Source organism: Dama dama, chromosome 5 (assembly GCF_033118175.1).
Source record: "Dama dama isolate Ldn47 chromosome 5, ASM3311817v1, whole genome shotgun sequence".
NCBI classification, from domain to species: domain Eukaryota; kingdom Metazoa; phylum Chordata; class Mammalia; order Artiodactyla; family Cervidae; genus Dama; species Dama dama.
In genome coordinates this window covers 25602988-25614509 of record NC_083685.1, presented here as the reverse complement: position 1 = coordinate 25614509, position 11522 = coordinate 25602988, and the positions used below count along the sequence as shown (strand labels likewise).

General features: G+C 47.1%; 1 non-coding gene across 1 annotated transcript; it reads left to right on the top strand.

Annotated features, from left to right (window-relative positions):
* Positions 1-9113: 9113 nt before the first annotated feature.
* On the top strand, positions 9114-9185 carry TRNAC-GCA (transfer RNA cysteine (anticodon GCA)). Its single transcript has one exon. It is a non-coding gene; the product is annotated as a tRNA-Cys (tRNA).
* The last annotated feature ends 2337 nt before the right edge of the window (positions 9186-11522 follow it).

Sequence of the window (11522 nt, the reverse complement as noted above, 5' to 3'; positions counted from 1 at the left end):
CTCCTGGATGTACCCTCCCTTTCCTTATCCGTGAGCCGCATACGGGGGACTGGTGGGGTCTCAGAGCCCCAGGGGATGGCGGAACCACTGGGAGGAAGGAACAGACCCATACACACACAAACACACACTTACACATGCATGTACACCACACATGCACACACACAAACGCAGGCATGCATACATGTGCACACATCACACACGTACGCTGCTGCTGCCAAGTCACTTCAGTCGTGTCCAACTCTGTGCGACCCCACAGACGGCAGCCCACCAGGCTCCCCCGTCCCTGGGACTCTCCAGGCAAGAACACTGGAGTGGGTTGCCATGTCCTTCTCCAATGCATGAAAGGGAAAAGTGAAAGTGAAGTTGCTCAGTTGTGTCTGACTCTTCGCGACCCCATGGACTGCAGCCTACCAGGCTCCTCCGTCCATGGGATTTTCCAGGCAAGAGTACTGGAGTGGGGTGCCATGTCCTTCTCCATGTATGCTTGCATACAAATGTATGCACACACACCTACTCACATGTATATGCACACACACAGATTCATACACATGCACACATCACATGTGAATACCTGCATGCATGCTCACATGTACATACCCCTGCCCACCTGCACAAATATATGCTCGCAGACACACATACACACACTTGTCATTACAGCCCCACCCCCATGAGACCTTGATATGAGCAGGAAGCAATGTCCGTGTGTTCAGCCCGGGTCGGGGCTGTGGGCCACAGCTCAGCCTTCACTGACCAATGTCTGCCATTGCCACACGGTCAGCTGGGCCTGGGCAGGCAGAGGCCCCAGACATCCACGTGGGCGGAGCCTGCCTTGCTGAGCTGTTTTCCTGGGATCGCCCTTCATTTATGGCCTGAGGCAGAGGGAGTAGAGCTGAGTGGATTCTGCCCAGCCCAGCTTCATCCTGTTCTTTCCCCATCTTTCAAGTGGAATTCTTATCTTGTTCATCAGGTTTATTTGTTTTCACTCTTCACAGGATCCCTTTTCATGTATTTAAAGGGCAACTGTGCACTTTGCACCTGGCCCTTGTCGAGAGCCCACTTCCCAGGGGCACCGTATTGGTCGAGGGGCCAGTGGAGTCAGATCCCAGAGGAAGGGCTCAAGGGTCACAGGTCTGGAGGCCAGATGTCTGAAAACCGAGGTGTCCGCAGAGCTGACTCCTGGTGAAACCTCTGGGAAGAGGGGGGTGTCTGTTCCTTGTCTCCCCAGCTCCTGATGTGGCCGGCAGTCCTTGGCATTCTTTGGCTGGTAGAATCTTCATCCCAGTCTCTACCTTTGTCATCACATGCCTCTGTCTGTCCTCTTCTTTAAGGACATCCCTCATTGAATAGAGGGCCACCCTAATCCTGGCTTCCCAGGTGGCGTAGTGGTAAAGAACTCACCCGCCAATGAGGGAGATGTAATAGATGCAGGTTCAATCCCAGGAAAAATCCCCTGGAGGAGGAAATGGCAACCCACTCCAGTATTCTTGCCTGGAGAATCCCAAGGAACAGAGGAGTCTGGCAGGCTAGAGTCCATAGGGTCGCAGAGAGTCAGATACGACTGAAGCAACTTGGCAGGCACCCTAATCCAGTGTGATCTCATTCACTCCTCACCTTCATGACATTTGCAAAGACCTTTATTCCAAATGGGGTCACATTCTGGGCGAACATGCATTTTGGAGAGACACCCTTCAACTCCCGACCAAGAGTATCTGAGGTTTATGGGGGAGGGACTCATCGGGTCAGGGATGCTGTGATCCAAGACCAGTGGTTCTTGACTTCATGCGGATATCTGACTTCAAATTCCACCCCTGCCCCCAGAGGATCCAGCAGCATCCCAATCGGGCATGTGCAGCACCCAGAGAGTGGCAGGGGCAGGGAGCCACCACCTGCCTGGGCAGGAGGGACAACAGGAGGAGATCTTGTCACCTGACCTGGGAAACCAGCTGGAGCTAGGCCAGAGGCAGGGGTTTATAAGATAGCAGTGGGACCCAGGAGGAGAGACCCTCCGGTGGGGCTGAAGCCATGGAGGAAAAGCTACACCTCCCAGAGCAGAGGGAAGGGGAGCAAGACCCTGCCCCGCCCTCCGGACTTCTGCCTGCCATGGTCCATCGTCCTCTGTTGGAACCCACCCTAAGCCAGATGGCAAGGGAGCCCAAAAGTGAAGCTCGCTTTAATGCCAGCAGGGTAGAGAGTTTGCAGACAGGATCTGAGAGCAAACAAACTCCTCCTCCTTTGTGTGGGAGGGTCCTGAAAAGGCTTTTGAATCCCCCCCTCATAAGATGGACAGTCCAAGAAGAACATGCCATTGAATGTGATGCTTTGTGTTCCCTTTCTTTTGCTCCCTTTAGATTTCCCTCTGGGAAACCCAAAGCTCTGTGCAGGAATCACCTCGTTTCATCTGCAAAAGAAAGGGCGTTCTTGTGATGCCCCGTTTTACAGATGGAGAAACTGAGGCCACAATTGCCCCACTGGGATTTAAATGCATGTGGTCTAGCTTCAGAGCCCCTCTGGCTGCCTCTCTGGAGTCACCCTCACTGACACATGTGTGACAGCTGTCAGACACAGGCGACCCCGTAGAGCTCTGGGGGTGGGGGGTGCGGGGACTTTGCTGCTGTCAGTTGCAGCTTCCGTGCACCTGGCGGGGGAGAGGCTCCCATCTAGGCATGTCTACAGGCAAAATGCAAGCACAGGAGTCAACAGCAAGGCTCCTCTGGGGCAGGTCGGAGCCTGGGGTGCAGAGCGCCGAGGGGGTTGTCTCTGCTTCTGACAGCAAGGAGGAGCAGGCCTAGGAGAAGGAGCAGCAGAAGAAACCTGACTTCTGAGCCAGCCAGCTGGCTTCCAACAGTGTTTTGGTCCACATCTGAGCTGTGTGGCCTTAGGCACATGGCAGCCTCTCTGAGCCTCCATGAACTCATCAATCAAGAGGGAGAAATCTTAAGTGTCTTATAAGCTGTTCTAAGTATAAGATAGGAGACCAGAGCCAAAGAGCTTGACTCATCATGTGGGCCGCTAGATCCTGAACTAAGATGTTCTATTTTTCACTCACAGGCCTTTCAGCATCTGGGAAAAGGTGAGTATGTAGGTTCTCAGTCAAGTCATTCTGTGGGGTTGCATATGACCTGACTCCCTGGCCACAGACTAGGTATTTTATTTATTTCTGTATTTATTTATGGCTGCACTGGGTCTTTGTTGTTGCTCACAGTCTTTCTCTGGTTGGGGTGTGTGGGCTTCTCATTGTGGTGGGTTCTCTTGTTGCAGAGCTCGGGGTCTAGAGCACGCAGGCTTAGCAATCGCAGCACACAGGCTCAGTAGTTATGGCACACGGGCTTCGTTGCTCTTTGGCATGTGGAATCTTCCTGGAGCAGCTATTGAATCTAGGTCCCCTCCATTGGCAGGCAGATTCTTAACCACTGGACCACCAGGGAAGTCCCAGACCAGATATTTTAAACATTTGCTACATTTTCTCACCCTGGTTCTTTTCACTAATGTCCCAGGCAACGCCTGCAGTCAACATCAGTCGGCTAACAGACAACTTTCCAGCAGATCTCTGGGGCAAAACTTTTGGCGTGGTAATCTTTCCAGGGTAGGCATTAGCTTTCTCTTTCAAATTGTTCAGAATGTATATGTTGTCTTGAATGCCTGTGGATCCAATGGAAAGGCATTGTATCCTATTATGGGGAGTCTATATTGTTGTTGGCCCCATCTTGCAGATGAGAAACTAGGCACAGATATATCAGACTGTGGGTCTGTGTGGACCCAGCCGAATAGTGACAGAATTAGGATTTGAATCCCCAGAGCCTGGCTTTACATTCTTCTCACTGAAATTTCTGTTGAAATAATTGGAGAGTCATAAGAAATAACACAGAGAGATCCAGTGTATCTTTACCCAGTCTTCTCAGTACTGATAATGTCTGGCAAAACTACAGCACAATATCATGACTAGGATGTTGATATGGAATTGGCTTTACATTTAACCCAACACTGTTACCACCCAGGTTGATATGTTGTTTTCTCCAGGAAGAAGCTTTGAATCCAACTCTGAATCTGAGATCAATCTGTCAACTTTTAATGATGTTTAAGGCTATTTTATTATGCTTAAGGCTACTTTAAAAAAGTTGAACATGAAAAAAAAAAAAGTTGAACATGAGTGGAATGGGTTGAGCATGTCACTGCAAAGATGCCTTGATGGCTGTCTCATCCATTTGCCATCTGAGGCAGACCATGTGTCACAAAATATCTGCAGCATCACCATCCATCCCATACGCTCTTCTCACAGGGTGACTTTGACCCAAATTCTCTCATCAAGAGGAGAAATCAATGTTCCTTCTCCTTGAATTTGAGCGGGCTAATGATGACAGAAGTGATTCTATTGGACCTCTGATAATAAGTCACAAAAGGTGATGCCACTTCCTCCTGGTTCTTTTCAAGATGCTGTCATGCTGTGAGGAAATTCAAGCTACCCACTTGGAAAGACCACATGGAGAGACCACATATACGTGTTGTGTCTGACAACCCAGCTGAGTTCCCAACTGGCAGAAAGCAAACACCAACCATGTGGGTGACGAGATCTCCAGGTGACTCCAGCCTTTGAGTCAACCCCCATCCTTGGGTCTTCAAAGCTGAGACCTTAGATGCTATAGAGTGGAGGCAAGGCATCCCTGCTGTGCCATATCCAAATTCTTTTTTTTTTTTTACTGTAACTAATTGTTATTTATTTTTCATTTATTTATGTTTTTATTATTATTTGGTTGTGCTGGGCCTTTGTTGCTGCACACGGGCTTTCCCCAGTTGCAGTACAGTGGGGCTACTCTTCATTGCAGAGCTCGGGCTCATCAGCACAGGCTCAGTAGTTGTGGCCCATGGGCTTAGTTGCTCTGCAGCACATGGACTGTTTCTGGACCAGGGATCGAAGCCGTGTCTCCAGCACTGACAGGCAAGTCTTATCCATTGTACCACCAGGGAAGTCCCCATATCTAAATTCTAAACCCACAGACTCATGGATAAAAGGTTGTTAAGTTTCAAGTGCTTTCTTATCTAACAATAGTTACCGACACACCATCCAGCTAACACTTCTAGAACACCTACCATGCACCGGGGATGATGTTCAGTGTGGGGTGGGGGGTATAATGGTGAGCAACACCAGCCAGGAGTCATGCCCTCGTGGCACCTCTGTTCTGACAAATGCAGAAGATGAAAGCTAATCAGAGTTTTGCTTCTCTTCATGCCAGGGTTTGTTTTTGTTTCTGTTTTATTTTATTTTTAAAAGAGGAGAAAACTTGGACTCAATCCTCTTTGGGCTTTGATGCTCTTGCCAAATGAATTAGCCCAAAGTATTTTGGTCTGGCTGTGCCAACTGAGTGTAGCCTAAGCAGAATTATCTGTGACTCATTCTGTTGCTGAACTGAAGAACCAACGTCCTGGGGTGAACGTATTTTGACCTTTGGTCTATAGTATTTGACCTTGAAGGTAGGGGTGGTATCACAGAGACTTAAGAGAAACATGAGGGGGCCGGGGCCCTGGGATCTATATCCCAATGGAATCTCCATTTTTGGAGTCATTGCTGAGCATCTGACAAGGTACCAGGGTCGCTGGGACAGGATAAATCCTCGTTAATGGGAAAGGATTCTTAGCTTAGGCAATAGACATGGAGTCCAACCATGATGGGCAGGTGCTAAGGGCTGGCAAACAAGCCTAGCTTGTTCAGAAGCTTCAACTGTGATACCCTTCTCTCTAGCTCATCAGAGGTCCTGCCCACAGTGTTCCCAGGGCTTTCCTGGAGGCCAGTTGGGGATGGCGGTGGGCGGATGGAAAAAGCCGATTATTTCCCTGGTTTCAGGCCAAGACTCAAGTTTGCAAACTCTGTGAAAACAAACACGAGTGAATGTTCCCAGTCCCAGCATGACAGAAGACAATCAGGAGGGATTCCAAGAGGGCGGCTGCAGGATGGGAAACTTGTTTGCAGAGAAACTGGAAAAGACCCCAAGGTTAAGTGCCCGCTTCGGGACCCAGAGGTAAACTTTCACATGGGAATAAAGCATCTGTGACATGTTCTCTTCTCATGCTGGAGTTGCCAGGAAGGGTGGATCTGCGGGGTCACTGCAAGAATGGTTTCTGCAAATTATGCTCGAATAGATCTCCTAAACACTGTTTTAGGGAAGGGTCAGTCCACAGTGGTGGACCAGTTGGCCTTCCAGTGAACAAATGAAAGCCTAGCATTCTTGTAGCAGACATTTGTTTTGGTGCTTAGCATCCATTTCTCCATCTTTGGGTAACAGTTTATGAAAATTTTTTGAGAAATCCTCTCCATTTATGCTCCATCATTCACTGACTGCAGGGGATGGTCATGGAACTCAAACCTGGTCAATTAAAGCAGTGTATCTTTTTGGCTTCATGATTGGTTCAGGGATAGTTGTGGGACCCAATCCTGGCCAATAACTGTCAGGCTGAGAACTTTAATTCACACACGTGAGAGAGAAAATGTTTTGTTTCCACTGGGCTTAAAGCACAGAGGGTGTCAGCTGGGGACTCTAAGTTAGGGATGCCTGGCGAGGCTACATGCTGAGCTTGGGGACACACAGAAGAAGGCAGGAGGGGAGATAGATTTATTTATTCACTGAAGGATAGTTGATTTATATAAAATGCGTTAGTTTCAAGTGTGCAGCAAAGTGATTCAGTTATATACACCCACACACATATATATGTATGTGTGTATATATATATATATATTTCAGATTTTTTCCCTTATAGGTTATTACAAAATATTGAGTATAGTTCCCTTTGCTATACATTGTTGGCTATCTATTTTATGTATAATGATGTATTTATGTTAATCCCAAACTCCTAATTTATCCCTCCTTCCCCTTTTTCCCTTTGGTAACCATAAATTTGTTTTCTAAATCTGTGAGTGTGTTTCTGTTTCATAAGTTCATTTGCATCATATTTTAGATTCCACACATCAGTGATATCATATGATATCTTTTCTCTGTCTGACTTACTTCACTTAATATTATATGATAATCTCTAGGTCCAACTGTGTTGCTGCAAATGGCATTATTTCATCCTTTTTATGGCTGAGTAATATTCCATTGTATGAATCTATCACATCTTCTTGATGATAGCATTCAAGTCTAACCATGCGCCAGACTCTTAACTTCCCATTAAAATGAGTCAATACACTCCTTTGTTTGTTTATTTCTTAAGCCATCTTGAATTGGGTCTCAGGGGCTTACCAATGAAAAAGTTCTGGCTAAAACCTATGCCATCTCAAAAGCAACATATCTTCCAAAATGATGGGCACAGAACAGAAGAAAGAGGTATGAATTAGAATTTCTGGACAAGATTCCATGGCTGCCACGACAAATTATCACCAATGTAGTAGATTAAAACAACCCCAATTTTTATTCTGTTATAGTTCTGAAGGTCAGAAGTCCAAAATGTGTTTCATTGGACTAAAATCAAAGTGTCAGTAGAGCTGTGTTCCTTCTGGAAGTTTTAGGAGAGGTCATTTCCGTCCCTTTCCAGCTCCTAGAGGCACCCACATTCCTTGGCTCATGGCCCCTTCCTCCATCTTCAAAGTCATCATTGTCTCTCCTCTCTGACCCTTCTGCTGTAATCCTGTCTCTTTGTGACCATAGCTGGGAAATGTTCCTCATTTTGAAGTATTTTTGTGATTAGATGGGATCGACCTGGATAATCCAGGACAATTTCCCCTCCCAAGATCCTTAACTTTAATCATATCTGCTAAGTCCCCTCTTATTCTAGAAGGTAACATAGCCACAGGGTCCAGGGTTTAGGATGTGGACATCTTTTGGGAGTGAGAGGGCAGAGAGGACATTACTCTGCCTACCACAGTCACACAATTATTATTCAAGCATTTATTAGTCATCAATTCATCATCGTGCTCTTTGGGGAGGACTAAAGGTATTTGTTGTTGTTGTTTAACCAAGTCGTGTTTGACTCTTTTGTGACCCCATGGACTGTAGCCCGCCAGGTTCCTCTGTCCATGGGATTTCCCGGGCAATAGTGGAGTGGGTGCCATTTCCTCCTCCAGGGGATCTTCCCAACCCAGGGATTGAAACTGCATCTCCTGTGTCTCCTGCATAGGTAGGCAGATTCTTTACCACTGAATCACCAGGGGAAGCCCACTAAAGGGGTTATGAAAAAGTAAAAAATCAAATCAAGAAAGTTTAGTGAAACAACAGGTTCAGAGGGTCCCATGATTGAAGGTTTGATGTGTTTAGAACTCTGAAAACTGAACTGCTTCCCCTGAACTTAGGAGCAACCCTGGGGCTCCTTGCCGACAACCAGAACAAGAGTCACTTTTTTCCTTCTTTGATTTTTTTTTGAAAGTCACATCCGAAATAACACAGAGAGACTGGAGGAATCCTTCCCAGACTGAGCTTGGCAGCCTTCTCTCGGGAGTTTTCATGTCATCAACTTCATTCAGCACCTTTTTCTCCCTGCCTTGCTGACCGAGCGCCTGCATATGGTTTCCTGGTGTGGGTGTGGATGCACAACCCAAGAGCAGGCAGGAGTGCCAAGCTCCAGGAGGGAGCAACCCAGGCACTGGGGAGGGCCTGGGAGGTGAGTGGGTGCAGCAGACGGGCCTCACCTGTATCACAGTTGTGCTAAGGGCAGGCTGGTCTTGCCAAACCACCTCACCCCTGGTTGTGCCCAGCTGGTTGCAAACCGCACAGAACTCAATTAATTACCCAGTGACTTGCACCTTGGGGCAAGTCCTTGAATCAGTGCCAACACACTTGGGATAAAGCCCACACCGTTTACCATGGTCCCCAGTGCCACCCAGTCTGGCCTCCCCACCTCTAAAGCTCTTCCTGCTGCTCACCCCAGCTCCCCACATGCCACTGCTCACTGGCCTGTCCTCTGTCCCTTGAAAACCTGAGCTCCTTTCCACCCTACAGGCTTTGCATATGCTGTTCCCCTCACCCATAATGCTCTTCCAGCAATTTACTTCCTGTTTGTCATTCAGAGCAATCATGATTCCATCCTTTGTCTAAGACTTTTTCTTTTTTTGGCTGTGCCACATGGCCTACAGGCATCTCAGTTCCCCCTCAGTCCCTGGTTCAGGGACTGAACCCAGGTTACCTCCGGCTTCCCTGGTGGCTCAGATGGTAAAGCGTCTGCCTGCAATGCGGGAGACCCAGGTTCAATCCCTGGGTTGGGAAGACCCCCTGGAGAAGGAAATGGCAACCCACTCCAGTACTCTTGCCTGGAAAATTCCATGAACAGAGGATCCTGGTAGGCTACAGTCCATGGGGTCACAAAGAGTCAGACACAACTGAGTGACTTCACTTCACTTCACTCCCAACTTCCCTACTGATGCCTTTTTCTACTTTTTTCTACTCTACCTCCCATTGTAGTGTCATTGCTGTGAGGACAGGACTTTGTGGCTCTTGTTTACTTGCTGCTGAGGACAATGTTTGACAGAGAGTAGGTATCCAATAATAATAGCCATAGAGTGAATCCAGAGTGGAAGGTGAAGGAGGCCATATTCAATCCTAGAATGGGAGCCAGCTTCCAAGATGGCCCAAGCCTCACCTCCCAGCATTCGCTCCCTCACGAAATTCTCTCCCACATGGAATCAGAGAGATGTCACTTGCCTTCCAAGGCTAGTCCATCAAAGACCTTGCAGCTCTGCCTTGGGGTCTTGAAACACAAGCTTTCAGCCACTATGGAAGATGCCCTTCTACTTTGGGGCCAACATGTTAAAGAGGCCACAGGTAGTGCTCTGGTCGATGCTGCTAGCTGAGCCCAGCCTTCCAGCCAGCCCTGTCAAGGGCTGTGACATCAAGGGCTGTGAGTGACATCATTTGGGCTGTCAGGAACACCACTTCCCATAGCTGAATACCTCCAAGGAAACTGTCAATGCCAGGTAGAAAAGAAAGTCACCCACATGAGCTTAAGCCCACAAAATTGCAATATAAAATACATTGACTTTGTAAGCTGCAAATTTTTGTGATTATTTGTTACACAACAACAAATCATTTATATATATAGCTAATCTAGGAGTTGCTTTTTCCTTTTAATGTTTAAGTCCAATGGCAACAGCAACACAATCAGTGTCTGCCATGAGAAGGAAACATAATTGTTCCAGGAACTTAAGTCTTCACTTTTCATTGAGTTGAAGACGTCATTGATTCCATTATTGTATGTCATCCAAGACCAAACTATGACACACCATCCCAACTTCAAAGATGTTAAAATATGAAAAACATGTGTCTTAGAATTAGTAAAATGCAGTGAGTTGGCAGAATCACATATGGTAATTATCCCCAGCAAAAAATACCCCCTGCCAGGCGGCATGGAGAGAACCCAGCTTCCCTTGCACGGGGCTTAATCACTGAACACTTACAGTGGCTATGTGTGGTTACAACACCCAGGTTCCACCAAATCCTGATCCTGCTATTCCCAGCTGTCTGATCTTGGGCAAGTTAGCCTCTCTGAGCCTCAGTTTTCTTATCTGTTCAAAGGGGTCATTGTAGAACCTGAAACATAAGGCTGTTGGGAGGATTAAATGAATAATGCATGTGGAGTACATTGTGTCGTGTCTGGAACTGAGTAAGTGCTCAGAAATTGTTAATGATGATGATGGTGGTGATTGTTGTTGTTCTTAGTTGCTATGTTGTGTCTGACTCTTTGCAACCCCATGGACTGTACTCGCCAGGTCCTCTGATGATGGTGAGAATGATGGTGACTGTGGCAGTGATGGTGATGATGAAGGTGATGCTGATGCGGATGATGCTGATGGTGACAGTGATAGAATTAGTTTTTTGTTTTTTTTCCCCAATGTGCCTTTCCTGTCCATGCTGCACTAACTATTCCACCTCGGTTGAGGCTGGCAAGTTCTCTGCCTAGGGCTCTTTCTGCCCAGAGGGCATTTCATAATCTCGGTCGGGTCTGCAGGGAGCATGGTATTATAGCCTTTCTCAGAGTGCTCAAATCCTCCCCATGTCATGTCCTTTCAGACTCCTGCTCTTGGTCCATGTCCACCATTGTTTCCTCAACCCTCCTCTTTCTACCTTCAGCAAACATTTCAAATTCAGCCTGGTACAGTAATCTAGAAATGGCTTTCCCATGACCATGTTGGAAATAGCATAGTTTTATAATAATAAAAGTACATCATGAGAAATGCTGGGCTGGAAGAAGCACAAGCTGGAATCAAGATTGCCAGGAGAAATATCAGTAACCTCAGATATGCAGATGACACCACCCTTATGGCAGAAAGTGAAGAAGAACTAAAGAGCCTCTTCAGGAAAGTGAAAGAGGAGAGTGAAAAAGTTGGTTTAAAGCTCAACATTCAGAAAACTAAGATCATGGCATCTGGTCCCATCACTTCATGGGAAATAGATGGAGAGACAGTGGAAACAGTGTCAGACTTTATTTTTTGGGGCTCCAAAATCACTGCAGATGGTGATTGCAGCCATGAAATTGAAAGACGCTTACTCCTTGGAAGGAAAGTTATGACCAACCTAGACAGCATATTAAAAAGCAGAGACATTACT